The 15,430-nt window shown below is 45.9% G+C and overlaps 1 long non-coding RNA gene across 1 annotated transcript; it reads right to left on the reverse strand.

The window, feature by feature from the left end:
* Nucleotides 1–457: 457 nt before the first annotated feature.
* LOC105739590 lies at nucleotides 458–12,412 on the reverse strand. Its single transcript, XR_001115528.2, has 3 exons — nucleotides 12,223–12,412; nucleotides 3,083–3,229; nucleotides 458–2,667 (listed from the first exon to the last, which is right to left on the reverse strand). It is a non-coding gene; the product is annotated as an uncharacterized LOC105739590 (long non-coding RNA).
* Nucleotides 12,413–15,430: the final 3,018 nt, after the last annotated feature.

A 15,430-nucleotide genomic window follows, 5' to 3' on the forward strand; every position in this document is an offset into this window, starting at 1 on the left:
CCCGTGGCCATCTGAGAGGGAAGAGTGTTCCAGGCAGTACAGACAGCAAGTGCAAAGGCCCTGAGGCAGAAACATGCTAGGTGTGTTCCAGGAGCCATCAGGGGGCAGTGGACCGGGGAAGAGGAGGTGGAGCGAGAGTGAGGGTGATGAGGTCAGAACAACATTGAAGTGCCAGATCATACAGAGCTGTTTTAAAGACTTTGCCTTTATTTTTGAGTGAGATGGGAAATCATTGGTCGAGGGTCACAAGGAAAATATAGAATGCTCTGTAAATTTGAACTTCAAGTAGACAATAGTTTTTTTAGTACAAGCATATCCCAAATATTACATGAAACATACTCACACTGAAAAAGTACTGTTGTTTATCTGAAATTTGAATTTAATTGAGTGTTCTGTATTTTTATTTGCTGAATCTGGCAGCCTTCTATTGGGGGGTTTTGAGCAGACTGACAAAATTTGGCTTAGGTTTTAAACAGGATTGGTCTGGTTGCTGAGGTAAGAATAGACAATAGGGGGGTCAAAGTAGAAGCAGTGAGACCCCTTAGGAGACTATTACATAATCCAAGATGTTGAGGTCTTTCCCAATGCTGAGGGAGGGAAGGAAGAAAGGAAGGGAGGGAGGGAGGGAGGGAAGCAGGGAAGGTACTTCAGCTTGACTAGAGTGTGGAGCAAAACTTAAAGTGGGCCAAGGGGAATTATTGCTGGAAATGTCCACTGAGGCCACATCAGAGCAAGCTTTTAATGCCACACAAGAGATTTGTACTTCATGTTTTAGGACATGGGAAGCCCTTAGAGGTTTTGGAGAAGGTGAATAACGTCAGACCTGGTCTTAGAAGGACACTCTGCTACCACTGTGTTAAAGAGGGTTAGATAGCAGAGACAGGGAAACCAGTACCAGGGCTGCACAATCTCTGGTTTAGAGATGCTGAGGCCTGAACATGTGCAGCGCCTGCGGCCTTGCTCTTTGTTAGCCCTAGAAAGATGTTCGTCTTTATCAATAGCCCCAATACCAAAAGTATTAAATATATCTGGGCTCCTGAAATGAAAAACAAAACATGTAGACATTCACACATCTCAAAAACTCATTGATCTAAGAAAGGAGAAGACCTGCTCCTTCTTGCACTCATCCCTCCATGGAAATATGCACACCCATCTGCACACCTGAAAGTCTTTGTGCCCCACACATGCCAGCGTGCTCACCGATAAGTCATCAGAAATGGAGGAACAGAGGTGATTTTCATGAAACTATTTGATGATGACCCATCCCAAACCCCTGTTTGAAACCCTCCAGCAGATTCACCCAAGATTAGAGAATGCTCAGTGGTCTAACTCCTGCATAGGGGCCTTGGTAGCAACACCACCAGTGCCCACTGCAGGGCATTTGCCCTGTGAGGGGGGCTCGCCATTCTTCACATTCTGGGAGAGGCCTTCAACTATGGTAACCTCCTCACCTCTCCCCACCTGCCTCTCCTACTCTGCCCAGAAGAGGAGAAAAGATCTATCTGATTGGTGAGTTTGGGAGGGAAAAAAACAAGGCTCCTCGGCTCAGCCTCTTCTCTCCTTCCTGGAGGCACCATTTCTTCCCCTTCATATGCCCCCAGTACCAGCAGCTGTCGTCTGTGCCAGGGACTAGGCAGGTAGGTCTAACTCGAAAGCGAGGTATTAGCAAGCCTGCATGGCCACAGCTTCGATGCTGCATTTTCCAGCCCAGTGTTACCAGTAACAGACACAGTATTTTGCTCTGCATCTTTCTGGGTCCACTATCCTCTTAACTGGTTCTAAACTCAGGAAAGAAAGAGAGCGCTGCTCTTTCACCCCTTTGTATTAGTAGGGCAAAGGCTAAGTTGCTGTAACAGTGGCCCAAGAAGTCAGTGGCTTAAATAAGATAGAAGTGTGTTTGCCTCACACACAGGAGAGGTGAGCAGTCTAGACTGGCAGCAGGTTCCACTTCACACACTCTTTGGGGACCCAGGTTCTCCATCTCAGGTCCTGGCATCCCCAGTGTTAGCCTCACAGGCATGATGAAGGCTGGGTCACACTGCCCATGCATCCCAGCCCACAGGAAGGGAGATGAGAGGATAGAGGAGCAAGTGCCCAATGTCATAAGGCCATGGCCCAGTGGTGGTACGTGTCACTTCCACGTCCCTTCAAACCCAGTACTACGGCCAAAGCTGCCTCTGAGGACAAAGGACAACTCTAGCTTGCTGGCTCCACCCGCCCACCCACTCCACCTCTCATTTCTTTGGGTGATTCACTGATTCCAGCATTCACCGTGTCCTTTCACAAGATAGAATAATAACATCCACATAGCTGCACAATGCCGGGCTGGATGGAGCATCATTGAAGAGCATGGTCATTCTTGGACAATGTCATTAAGAGGAAGCAGCTCCTTCATTCTGCCCCTTCTTAATGGGGCTGCATGGGGCTCTTCCTGACCATTCTAGGGGCAAAGGAGCTGAGTTTTCACCACCTAGCCGCCATGAGTGGGAGCCAGGTCTCAGCCTTGCCTGACACATAGAAGGCACTTGGCGATATGTGGAGCACTGAATAAATGAGTGGATGGGTGGGTGTGGGATCAGTCCTCTTCCCAGGCTGATGCTTGCTCTTGCGGGCTATGCCAAAGCACTGTGCCTCTTCGGAAGCAGGCCATCCCTGGGTAGGAACACTCTGAGGCATGGCCAGCAAGAAATAAGACCAGAGAAAGCATGGTCAAATAAGCATGCATAAATAAATAAATAAATAAATAAATAAATAAATAAATAAATAAAAATTTAAAAAACCTTAGCTCTTTGTTTTCTTTGTTGTGGAGAGCCCTGCCATAAAAATGACACTGGGCTTATTCTCTCCAGTATCTACATGTTTTAGAAAATCCCCTTTCTGAAGTCTTTTCTGTCTGATGTTGGCTATTTCTCTGAGATTTATGTCATAAAGGCAGACAAACAACAAGGGTCTGTCTGTGCCTTATGGTGGAGAGTGTGTCTGTGTGCACAGGCAGGCCCCAGGTGGGCTGGTTATCAACCTGCCGTGGATGCAGCCCTGACCAAGCTGGCATTTTGATTGCAGCCGCCGAGAGAGAACTCACCGTTTGTTGACTAGAGATTGAGATTTTCCAGTCCTCAACTAGGACAAACCAAGCTGCTCTTGTAGCACGCTGAGCTCCACTGACAAGTTCCACGCCCCAGTTTTCCCTCTTACGAAAGAAGGTCAGGTACCAATTCACCATGTAGAGCTGTTTTGAAGAAAAATTAAATAAAAAGACATGGCAGGTAACTCCAATCTCCCAGGCCCCGCTTGAGGTCTGCCTCATTCCTTTGATTCTCTTACCCTATGTGACCCCATTTTTTATGCTACTGATCTATCAAAGCAGCTGAGATCCCATAAGAATAATCATCCCACCTTCTGAGCTACCATCCAAAGAAGTTCATGGAGTGCACGGTGTTAGGAGGATCCCAAAAGGCTGTAAATTCATACGTCTGCCTTCTTGGTAATGTCCTTTAACAGACTTTTAAAACCTCCCTCTTACAAAAGAACTTGTCTTAGTGGGCAGGGAAGAAGCCTGAGGAAGAAAGGAGATTTCAGTGGAATTGATTGTATCCCCCTAAGTACCAATGCTACAAAGTAAAAGGTAGCATTACCTTGCATTTGGAGACACCCTCATCCTGCCCTGAATCACAAAGAAGGTAAGGAGGGAGGGAAGGAAGGAAGGGAAGTGAGGAACAAAAGAAGGGAGGAAAGAAGGAAGGAAGGAAGGAAGGAAGAAGGAAGGAAGGAAGGAAGGAAGGAAGGAAAGGAAAAAAAAAAAAAAAAAAAAAAAAAAAAAAAAAAAAAAAAAAAAAAAAAAAAAAAAGGAAGGAAGGAAGGAAGGAAGGAAGGAAGGAAGGAAGGAAGGAAGGAAAGGGAGGATTTTATTTCTCTGTTCCCACTGGCCTGTTCTTCAGGGCTTCTCCAGCCTGCAGCCTTCTCCAGCTCAGGCACTGACACTGGCTTAGCTGGGCCCTAACACTTGGCTGCTGTGCCCCAGAGGATTTAGGAGGCACAGAGCCCTCTCCCTCCTCTAACTCGCCCTCAGGCTATGGGTCCAGAGAGCATTACCACCAAGGAGGAAAAAGAAAAATTTGGGGAACCCGAGGGACCGAGATCACTGAAATCTGAGACCAGAACACTTATGTCCTCTGCTTGTTCGTTGTAAGCGCCTGAGCACAGGCTCTCCACTTGCTGTGAAAGGCCATGTTTATCTCCTCAGAAGGCAAACATTTTGTACCTAACCAAAAGAGAGTTTTCTTCTTAACACAGTTCTGCAGGAGGAAGGCAAGCTCTCCCTCTGAGAGGTCTGAGTATTGTGCGTCGAGTATTCTCCCGAACCCTTCTGCTCCTCATCCCGCGCAAACAGCCCTGAGCAGCATCAGGATTGAAACTGACCCCTAGAGTTTCTGGTTCTCCCAGCCCTTTTGGGGCCAGGGGCAGGGAACAACATGTTTCTCACCCCACCCCAGAATGGGCCCTCTCTAGATGGAGAGGAAGACAGACAAAGCCCCTTAGGTGTAGTACAGTGGTTCTTAGACTCTGTGGCATATCAGAATCACCAGAGGAAACGTTTACCACCCTGACGACCAGGCCATCCCAGACCAACTAAGCCAGGATCTCTGGCGCTGGGACTAGTCCCCCTAGGTTCACTCTGGAAGTCTCCTGAGATGTTTTTCAAGGTATGGATACCCCATCGCAGTAACAAAGAGAACTAGCAATGGGATGACTGCACATCTTCATTCTGTCTCCCCTCCTGAGCCCTCTCCCAGCAACAGCTGAGGCCCTGGCGTCCTCAGGCACTGGCCAGCCAATAATTTGGGATTGGAAACAGTGATCTGGTAAGATAATAATAATGTTAATAACAACTGCCATGTGCTCTTAACCTGGCATTCTAGGAAGAGCCTTTACAAATAGCAGCAAATTCAATCCTCTAAAAACTTTAGACAGTGCTCTCCCAGTTTGGGAAGCAATCTCCAGGAAGTTAACTGACTGCCGTGTCACACAGCTATTAAATAAAAGTGCCAGAATTCCAACTCAGCTCAACTGCACCCATGGTCTGAGCTTTTTAACCATTTTGCCTCAAATGTTCCATATTTTCTTTATTGATATCCAATGACCTGAACCTACCCATTTTCCTAAAGTCAGTTCTCAAAAACAAAAAACAAACAAGAAAAAAAAAAAACAGTTTACCAAAAGCTAATTTGCTAACTTATCAAGTTATCAAAAATGTCCACAAACCATCTACAGAGATTATAGCCATATTGGTGCATAGGTGGTTTCAACAGATTTTGGAGATTTTTGCCCCAATATTTAGTTTTGATATCTCCAGCCTGTTGAGAGGTAAGCACAGGCCTTGGCCCTCCACAGCAATAGCCTTCTGCCCCTGAGGCTGGCTCCACACCATGTCTGTCCTGCTTCACCTGCTCACATGCCCCCAACCCCAACCCCAGCTCTTGGCCACACTAAGAAAGGAAGAAGGTGAGAGAGAGAGGTTCCTCTAAGCAGGGTCACAGAGCAATGCCACTCAAGCCAGCTCTCCTAGGCTTAGCAGAAGTTTTTTCTCTGTCAGTTTGAGGTAAGCCAGTTCTTCATTAAATTGATTTTCAATGAATTGACAAGAACCCTCCAGTTGAAATCCCTATGCACTATTGTGGCATCCTGTCACTGCCTAAGGTGAGCATTTATTATGCTGAACTATAAATGCTTCTTTACTTCCCTCCTGCTGCTTTACTTCCCTCCTGCTGTGACCTTGAGGGCAGGGACCCCTCCATCCCCACCCTTTCACTTTTGTACCTCCATCACCTAACACAGTAGCTCCCTTATTGTTAGGAACCATAAAAATTATCATTCAAATCAGGAATGAGAGTGAGAGCGGGGGCTAACTTGATGGGATACTAGGACAACTGGCATAAACCAAGACTGTCCTGAGCAATACGGAGCAGGGTCGCTCACCTTGTAGTAGACACTCAAGTGCTGGTTGGAGTCATTAAATCAAGAGCTTTGCATTATATGAACCAGCTCGTTGAGTGAAGGTGCTTGTCCCACATCTGCTCTCAATGCCTGGTGCCACTGAAGGGCACCTGGCATGGAGCAAGCACTCCACAGATACCTTTTGAACTGAACCAATGCACCTTATTAAAACACTTATGTAGTTGGCATCAAGGATGGTGTTGTGGGTTACACTGTGTTCCCCCAAAAGATAGGTTCACGTCCTAACTCCTGGTGATGATGATGTGACCTTATTTGAAAATAGAGTCTTTGCAGATGTGATTAAGGTAAAGTGAGCTTGTATTGATTTGGGATGAATCCGAATCCAACGACGGATGTCCTTACAAGAAGAGAGGCATTAGACATAGGCACAGAGTGGAGAATACTGGGTGAAGACAGGCAGATGTTGGGGTGATGGATCTCCAAGACAAAGAACACCAAGGATTGCCAGCAACCAGCAGAAGTTAGGAGAGAGACATGGAGCAGGTTCTCCCTTACAGCCTCCAGTAGGAACCAACCATGCCAACACCTTGATTTTGAACTTCTGGCCTCCACTACTGTGAAAGAATCAATTCCTATTGTGTCGAGCCATCCAGTTTCTGGTAACTTGTTACAGCAGCCACAGGCAATGAATACAGATAACATATTTTCATTGTGAATAAGAATAGAAACGGAAGTACAAACGTTGTAACCTGACATACACAGTGCTTCCTGCTTCCCCAGCCCCCTCCCTAGCCTCATTTCCTACTCTGCTCTCCTGGGCACCCTCTACTCCAGCCGTGTGGACCTGTTCACCATTCCAAAGGCATGCTTTGCCATCTCATAATTCTGTGCCTTTACCTAGGTTGTTTCCTCTGCACTTATTTTTCTTCCTTTCTTTCTTTCTCTTTTTTTTTTTTTTTTTGATAGGGTTTCACTCAGACTGGAGTGTAGTGGTGCAATCTCAGCTCATTGCAACCTCTGCCTCCTGGGCTCAAGCAATTCTCCTGCATCAGCCTCTTGAGTAACTGGGACTACAGGCACACACCACTGTGCCTGGCTAATTTTTGTTTTTGTTTTTTTTTTTTTTTTTTTTAGAGACAGAGTTTCACCATGTTGCCCAGGCTGGTCTCAAACTCCTGAGCTCAAGTGATCTGCCCACCTTGACCTCCCAAAGTGCAGGAATTAGAGGCGTGAACCACTGGACCCAGCCTGCACTTGTCTTTCAAGTCTTAGTTTAACAGCTAACTCCTCTAGAAGCCTTCTCTAGCCCTCCCAGGAAGAACGATGAGCTCCCTTGCATGAAGTCCTACAGACTATTCCTATCTCTTTCCTGGTGTTCCTTACAATTATCTTTATTCTTGTGTATTCCCCTTTCGGGGGCTGAGCCCTTCCAGGAGCTATGCCTCACTTCTCTCTGAATCCACGGTGCTTAACACATTGCTTAGCATGGAGTAGGGATATTGTATTAGTCCGTTTTCACAATGCTATAAAGAACTACCTGAGACTATGTAATATATGAAGAAAAGAGGTTCAATTGACTCACAGTTCAGCGTGGCTGGGGAGGCCTCAGGAAACTTCAAATCATGGCAGAAGGCAAAGGGAAAGCAAGGCATGTCTTACATGGCAGCAGGAAAGAGAGAATGAAGGGGGAAGTGCCACACTTTTAAACCATCAGATCTTGTGAGAACTCACTCACTATCACGAGAACAGCATGGGGGAAATCCACCCCCATGATTCAATCACCTACCACCAGGTCTCTCCCGTGACATGTGGGGATTACAATTTGACATGAGATTTGAGTGGGGACACAGAGCCAAACCATATCAGCCATCATATGAATTCAAGTGACAGGTAGGAGAAACTTGAATCTAGGGAGCTGCGTGAGCTCAGCAAGTAGACAACAGAGTGCACAGCTGGTTGAAGCTGGAAGATAAGGCTAAGAAAGCAGGTTGGAGCCAGACTGTGAAGAGTCTGAGAAGCTATGAAGACGAGTTTAGACCTTATTCTGTAGACTTCTAAGAGCCTGGGAGGTTTTTCATCCATGGCCTGATGGGACATGTGCTGTGGAACATTATGGTAGCGTAGCAGACAGGCCACAGTGCAACATGTGTACGTGTTGAAAAGCTCAGCTGGAAGGCATTTGTCCTTCCAGGCAAGGGAAGGAAAATGAATGAACTACAATAGAGGGTTCAGAAGGACTTGAAAGATACATCTGAGACACAATTAGGAGTCTTCACAGCCAAATTGTTGGGCAAAATAGTGGAGAAAATAAACCAAGGAAGGCTTTGAGGCCCCCAGCCTATGAATATGGATAGGCAATGGTACCATCCATTATTAGAGGAATGCTCAGGAGAAAGGCATTCTTGAAGCAGGACTGGGATGTCTGAAGAGTGAGTTCTGTTCTGGACCTACCTGGGGATTCCCTCTTGGGGATTCCCAGGAGCCACTGCATATGTGGTTCTGCAGCTCAGAAGAGAAAGCAGGTTGGAGAACCAGTTGTGGGAGGCACAGACAGTTAGGGGTAGAGTGGATCAGATCCTCCAAGGAGAGTGTGCACTGCAAAAGGAGAAGTGGGTTGTGGCAGGCCCCCCAGGAACACCAACAGCACACAAGAGCTTCTCCATAAGGCCCTCCCTGGACTTCCTTCCTCTGATCCAGCAATGAGGGGACCCTTTGGTTCTGCAGCTGTCTGCCCTCAGAGTCCTCTGGGCTGCCTCCAGGACAGCTCTCCCACAAGGAATAATTCTTTCAGTTTATCATCTCTCAAAATTATTTTTCTGTTTGCTAATAATATTCAGGCCCAAAACCCTGTCTCACCAGCTTGAGTTTAATGTGATGAAAATCCATATTCACCTTGAACAGGCTATTTCAGATAACGGATATTTATTTGATCAGACTCCATTATGCCCTCAGCTACCTCCCTGCCTACAACAAAAGAGGTTCAGCCCAAGGTTTCAGAGACCATTGTTTGAGGTCCTTCAGTCCCTGGAACACAGTAACCACAAGAAGAGACAGATTAAAAATTAATGAATGTGCTGCACTCGATGTCTCGCAGTCAAGGATATTTAAGTAGATAAAAGAGCAAGGGGGGAGGGGAAGGTTTCATGGCTAATGGTTTTCTTTATAATTATTAGGTGGGAAAAATTGGTGAAGGAGGTGGGGGAAAGGGCAAGGCAATGAAGACAGAATGAAAGGCCTGCATTAAGAGGCAAGGCCAGCAGAGACGAGGCTCTGTGGGTAACTGGGGTATTTTTAGGCTTGGATCGTGCAGGGGGCGGTGCACAATGAAGTGCGGAGGACAGAGACGAAGGAGCAGAACGTTTCCACCCAGGCAGCCTGGCCTAAAGCCTGGCTGGCCCTGACTTAAATAATGAGGCTGTTTGGACTAGCCTGAGGCCAGTAGCAGAGACTTATGTAACAAAACAAAATTAAAAAGTCTTTGGCTTATCTACCATCCTCAAAGAAAATAGGAGGCTTCAGACACTTTGTCATTTTTTTGTAGCCATGGAGTAGTTTAGTGTAGCAGCACTGTTGTGGTTACCATCAAAGGAAATGTGTGTTTCCTAATAAGAAGTAAATTAAAATGCCAATAATCAAATAAAACCACCCCCACTCCAAACACACACACACACACACATTTGCTGAACCCTGAGTGGAAAAGACAATACTCTTTTTAATGAACTACAAGATCAACCAGATTTATCCCCATCTCCCCAAAAGAGCACCGAGTTAACTAGAAGCAAATCTAAATATTTTCTAATACTGCTGAAGTATTGCAAAACCCAGAACATCAAGAAGTTTTCCAAATCAAGCCTGAAGCAAACAAAGATTGTGTTTGGTTCAAGTCATGCTCATAAAATATACCACTATGCTATTTTAAGGAAACAACTAAAATGTTGTAGATTAACTCCCTGTAGAGAACGGAGTACGCCGAGGCTGAGGAATTGGTTAAGTGTTGTATTATCAGTGAAACAGCCTGGCTTTTGGTAAATTAGATCAGATGGATAGAGCTTGGGGAGCTGCAGAGCCAAAATCAGGGCTGGGATGGCCTCATGGGCCACCAGTCACTGTTTGGTTTGGGACCATGAGCCAAAAGACCGTGGAGAGACAAGGGTGCCTCCCTTCCCATGAGGTGGAGCTGATGTGAGGGTGCCTTTTCAAAGCACATAATCCATCCCAAAATGCAGAGACTGCTGAGGTCCCCAGCACAGTGGCTTGTGACATGCCTCATCCCAGAGAGCTTTATAAATCTACAGGTGCTCAGATCTCACCTGTAGACTCAGATCTAATGGCTGGGGGTGGTGGGGAGGTGAAACAGCTCTGGCATCTGTGGTCATCAAAGCTCTCCCAGGTGGTCTCAATGTGCAATCATAATGAGAGCCCTGCCGTTGCCCATCCTATCCTGAGGTTGAGTCCCCTTCCCTTCTATTCACATTTCTCCCTAGGCCAGGCAATGCCATTAATACCCCCTCCTCCACCAAGTGTCTGCAGATGGTGCAAAGCCCAGTCATGCTGAAAGCTGAGAGTCAGTGATTGTCTCTAAGTGAGGAGTGATGCAATCTGATTTGTATTTTAGGAAAATAACCATGTAGGCAGGATGGCAGAAGGACTGAGGAGGGAGAGCCTGGGGGCAAGGAGACCAGTTGGGCACTTGACCACCGTCAGCTCTCAAGGCCAGGAAGGAAGAGGAGCCAGGGATTGGAGGATATGGGAGAGAGTCCAAAAACATTTCTGAGATGGAACCAACAAATTTGGTGACTGTATGTGAGGGAGTGAAGGCAAGGGAGGAGCTGATGGTAAAATTTCAAGATGGCAAAATAAGGTTAAGAGTGACAAAATTTACTAAAAATAAGATCAACTGTCTCGGGGAAGGAGAAAGGGCACCCATCAGCCTGGAGTGCTTGTCCTCCTTTCTCATCTTAGGCCCTGGAAGGACTGGAGCCGGTTAAACAGAGCCGACATTAGACCTGGTGCCATGGATTGGTATTGCAATAATTTGAATTGGTGTCTAGACTCTGAACTTCTAAAGGCCAGGAATGGTTAGTCTCAGCACTTAGCCCCATAAGCATGTAATAAGCACACAACACATTTTTGCTACAAAGACAAGTGGCATAATGGAACTGGCAACAGCCTCACTGGGAAATCTCACTGTTGTCAAGCCAGCCTTATGACAAAGATAGTTTCACATAAAGAGGAGCCAAAACTCCTCATTCACCTGGGCTGCAAATGGCTTGCATGCCCATGATGATGCCAGCAGTGTGCTTTAGGAGGAAGTGTTAATGAGGAAAGGTTTTTAAAGGCTTGAGGTGTCATGCTTCAGTTTCCAGTGTGGGCAGCCGCTGATAAAAGCCGCTGTCCATGGTAGGTACTGCCTCTGAATGTGGGAGAGGAGGGAGGCGGTTGGGGCCTGAGACCACAGCTTGCTTCTGTCCTTGTCATGGACATGCTGAGGCAGAGGTAAAGGGGCATGGAGGGGTTAGAAGTGAACTTAGCCAGCAGAACCTGGGGAAATGGGGGGCAGGCCACTTGGCTCAATAACAGAGGAAACCCCTTTGAATGGGATGCATGGTGGTGGCTACAGCTATGAAAGGAGAGCAATCGTTTCCCAGAGCGTAGGGAGACAGATTCTATGTGCTTCTTCCCAACTGTTCTTCTTTGCTTCAGATCTCCCTGCAACACTCCTTTCTTTTCCCAAGTTTCCTAAAATGACACCATGCATATGTTTAATTAATTAGTCAATCAATAGCCAGTGATTATCAGACAGCTGCTATGTTCGTAGTTAGAGGAAGCCGCCATGTGCAAACTGAGGGCTGACCCAGACCAGTATGTATCTGACCTCAAACGTGCCTCGGGCAGCATTTGACCTGATGTTCCCATCCCACCTCTCCTTACAGATGCTTTCTAAGTGGTTTAATCCCTCCTGTACCAAGAAAGTGATCATGTCAGCTATAGTTACATTTTTCACATAAAATCGCCCTGTCTGATTTTTTCTTTTTTACTCTGAGCCATTTCCCTCTCTCCATCACCACCATCCCACTCCAATCCTCATGGGAGAAAGTGTCACATTTGCCAATTAAAAGCACGATATCCATTCTCCTTTGTCTGCGATACTGTGAAGGCTTCATTTTCACATTTCTCTTTGGCTGGAAGTGTTAACTTCCAGTTGCAGGAGGTGAGGGTGGGTTTCCCTTTCCTTGTCTATGAAATTCAGTATACATTTATACTCACTTTCTTTGCCCTGCAGGTTTGCCTCTTGAATTTCTCAGAAATCAGCAAAATTCTGTGCTAGGCAGAGTCTAGGGGAGCTGTTGTTGACAGCTTGGGAGGGCGAAAAGGAAAGAAAAGGGAGAATGGGGTAAGAAAATAAATAAAGAGGAGAGCAAAAGGAAAAATAACTCTGGAGGCAAAAGGGAACTGTCCAAATGGTTTTGGAAACAACTCACTGGCTCCTGTTGTGTGCCATGGGCTTTTGTTTTCAATGTCTTGAAGTCAGTCACCACCTTATTTATTCCATTCTGCGAGCCTGATCCATGTCTAAGCAGACCCTCTGCAAAGGCATCCGTCATGGAAATGAAGCTGTGTTACAATAAAACACAACTAAAACTGAAGGGAAGAATTTAAGCTATGAGACAAGGAAAAGTATTAACATGTAAATATTCAGAGCCTTGCCCTCTTCCCTGCCTGAAAGAGCTCTGGGCTTTTTCTAAGAGCATAACAGAAGCTGTGTGGGGGAGAATCTCAAAGCCGGGCTAGGTTTGTTTCAGAGAGAGCAGAGAGTATATATGTAAAAGAGCAGGGAATGCAGGACCCTGCCCCCACCTACTGGTTAGGAAAACAAGAGGAGGAAGGAAGGAGAGAGACTGCAGTGGGGTAGGGGAGAAGCTGCTGTACTGGGTATGGGGGAAGGAGAGAAAGAATTTCTAGTTTTCTGTGCATTAGGACTGGTATGTATCTTCAGCATTTTCTCAATAAGCTATAGTGAAGACTCGAGTTACTTTTAAGTACTTTGGAGTGATAGATTGTACTTTGAATGTGACTCCATGCTGAAGAAGAGCCACATGGCAGCTCATCTTTGTATGGGCTACAGATATGTCCTACATCATTGTAGACACTAAGTCTGAGAAACAGCTGGCAAGGAAAGTGGAGTCAGTGGGAGAGGGATGTTCAGACAGAAAAAAAAAAAGTGGAGGAAACAAGACATTCATGATGGCATAAAGAAGCCAGGCTCAATTTTCCATCACACCATCCTTGAATACTAAGCTCTGTCACTCAGGGAGCAATGCCAATCATGAGGCCCAAGGTGTTACTGAAACCCAGAAAGCCGCAGGACCCCAAATCTGCTCTCCATGAAACAACCTCCTTCTTGTTACTAGATGTCAGTTGGTGGTTTCCTCTGTGACCAAAGCAGCACTGCTGACCCTCACAGGCTAATTTGGGGGTGCCATGGTAGTGAGGGCAGGATTCATCTGCCAGAGAGGCCATTAACCACTCTTTGCCAGGGGTTAGGGCCTCCCTCTGCCCCCTCCCTTGGCAGTTTCTCTAGATGTATCCATCATCTTGAGGGCCAAAGGGGACCTGTGACAGAATAATACCTGCTTAGGGTTCATTGAAGTTATTAACAAATTACCATCGGGAAGGATTCACTTTATGGCCAAAAGAAGTGCTCAGTTCCCAAAAGTCACCATTCAGGATAACTGAGGGGAGAACTGTTTGAGAGTTGCTAGGTTAGTGGGCAGGGGAAGCTCCCAGCCTTGAAGCCACAGCTCCAGCTTCCTGGCTTTGAAAGCTGCACGCCTGGGACTCTATCTGGTCCCTCTGGACAAAGAACCTGCCACTCAGGCAGGAGTTGCGAAGCACCAGGCTGGATAGAGGGCTTGACCCTGAACATGCAGGCTCCAACTCTCACCACCCCTGCCCTCCACCCCGACCTCCTCAAGTAGAAAGTAGGAATTTTCTCACCCTATGAGATGCCATTTTGTCAAAGCAGCCATGGAAATCCTACTCTGAGCTCTCAGCCTCTAAGAGTGGCCCAGGGAACCCCAATTCTTCCAGAGGCCCAGGGTCAAGTTTTGGTGCCCAGTAGTTAAAACTGTGTAAACACCATGATCTCTGTTAAACTCTATACAACATATATAGATAAAAGATTAAAAACATAACCCATGGCTACTCGAGAGTTAATCTTATTTTCTCCATCAAATAAAACTTTTCTATTTTCTCAATTTTAAGCCATAATCATTTGTAACTTTGGCAATCACAAAATCTCTCTATTATTGTGAAAATAATTAAAAGCCCTTGCTCTGCCCCTGATTACCCAAGAGTAATTACCCTCTCTAAGCCTTTGTCTTCTCATCTGTGAAATGAGAAAGTTGTGTGTGTGACTTGCTTGCTAAGATCCCATTCAGCACCAATATTCTGGAAATCTGTGAGAAATTTGATTACAAGTTATACTAATTTAGCCGCAAGAGAGTACCATCCTTACAAACCTCTGAGGAATCCCAATTATGTGTATCTAACTTGACAGAAAAAAAAAATTAAACTTGGCTTAGCATGGGGGACATCATTATATATATTAATTCTATTTTCTCTTTTGGAGAACAGAATGGTCCATTCATTTATTAGACATTGTTAAGGGCCTATTATGTACCAGGAACCCTGCCAGGTGATGTTATAATCTTCACAACAATTCTACAGTATTGATGTATTAGTTAAGGTAATGCTAGCTGCTGTAACAGATAAACTGCCAGCTCTCAAGAGATGCTTGTATCTCACTCACATTAAGCCCAAAATGGATATTCCTTATTTGGATGGAGGGATGAGCTCTCCCAAGCGATGACTCAGGGGCTAAGACTCCCTCATCTTGTGTCTCTGTTGCCTTCAAGATGTGGCTTATTAGGTTACAGTTCTCAACTACCTTAATTTGTCAGGATTGGAAGCATGGAGGGCTTTTAAGGGCCAGAAACTGTCAGTGGCCCTCATAATCCCTGCTCATATTCTATTGGCTCTACTCAGTCACATGACCAGCTATGACAGGTTTGGTGATCAGCGGTCAGTCTTTGCCTCGACAGGCTTCACCATCATTTTATATTTTATTTTATTTTATTATTTTATTTTATTTTATTTTATTCTTGAGACAGGGCCTTGCTCTGTTGCCCAGGCTGGAGCAATGTGGTGTAATCATGGTTCACTGCCACCTTGATCTGCCGGGCTCAAGTGATCCTCCCAGCTCAGCCCCCCTAGTAGCTGGGACTGCAGGCGTGCACCATGCCCAGGTAAATTTATTTTATTTTATTTTTTGTAGAGATGAGGGTCTCACTATGTTGCTCAGGCTGGGACAACAGGCTGAGGAAACTGCAGCTTAACCAGTAACTTGCAGCTCTGGAATCTGAACTCAAGACTTCTGACTGCAAGCCAAATGCTACATCCACATAAACAGCAA

Source organism: Nomascus leucogenys, chromosome 3 (assembly GCF_006542625.1).
Source record: "Nomascus leucogenys isolate Asia chromosome 3, Asia_NLE_v1, whole genome shotgun sequence".
Lineage (NCBI taxonomy): Eukaryota > Metazoa > Chordata > Mammalia > Primates > Hylobatidae > Nomascus > Nomascus leucogenys.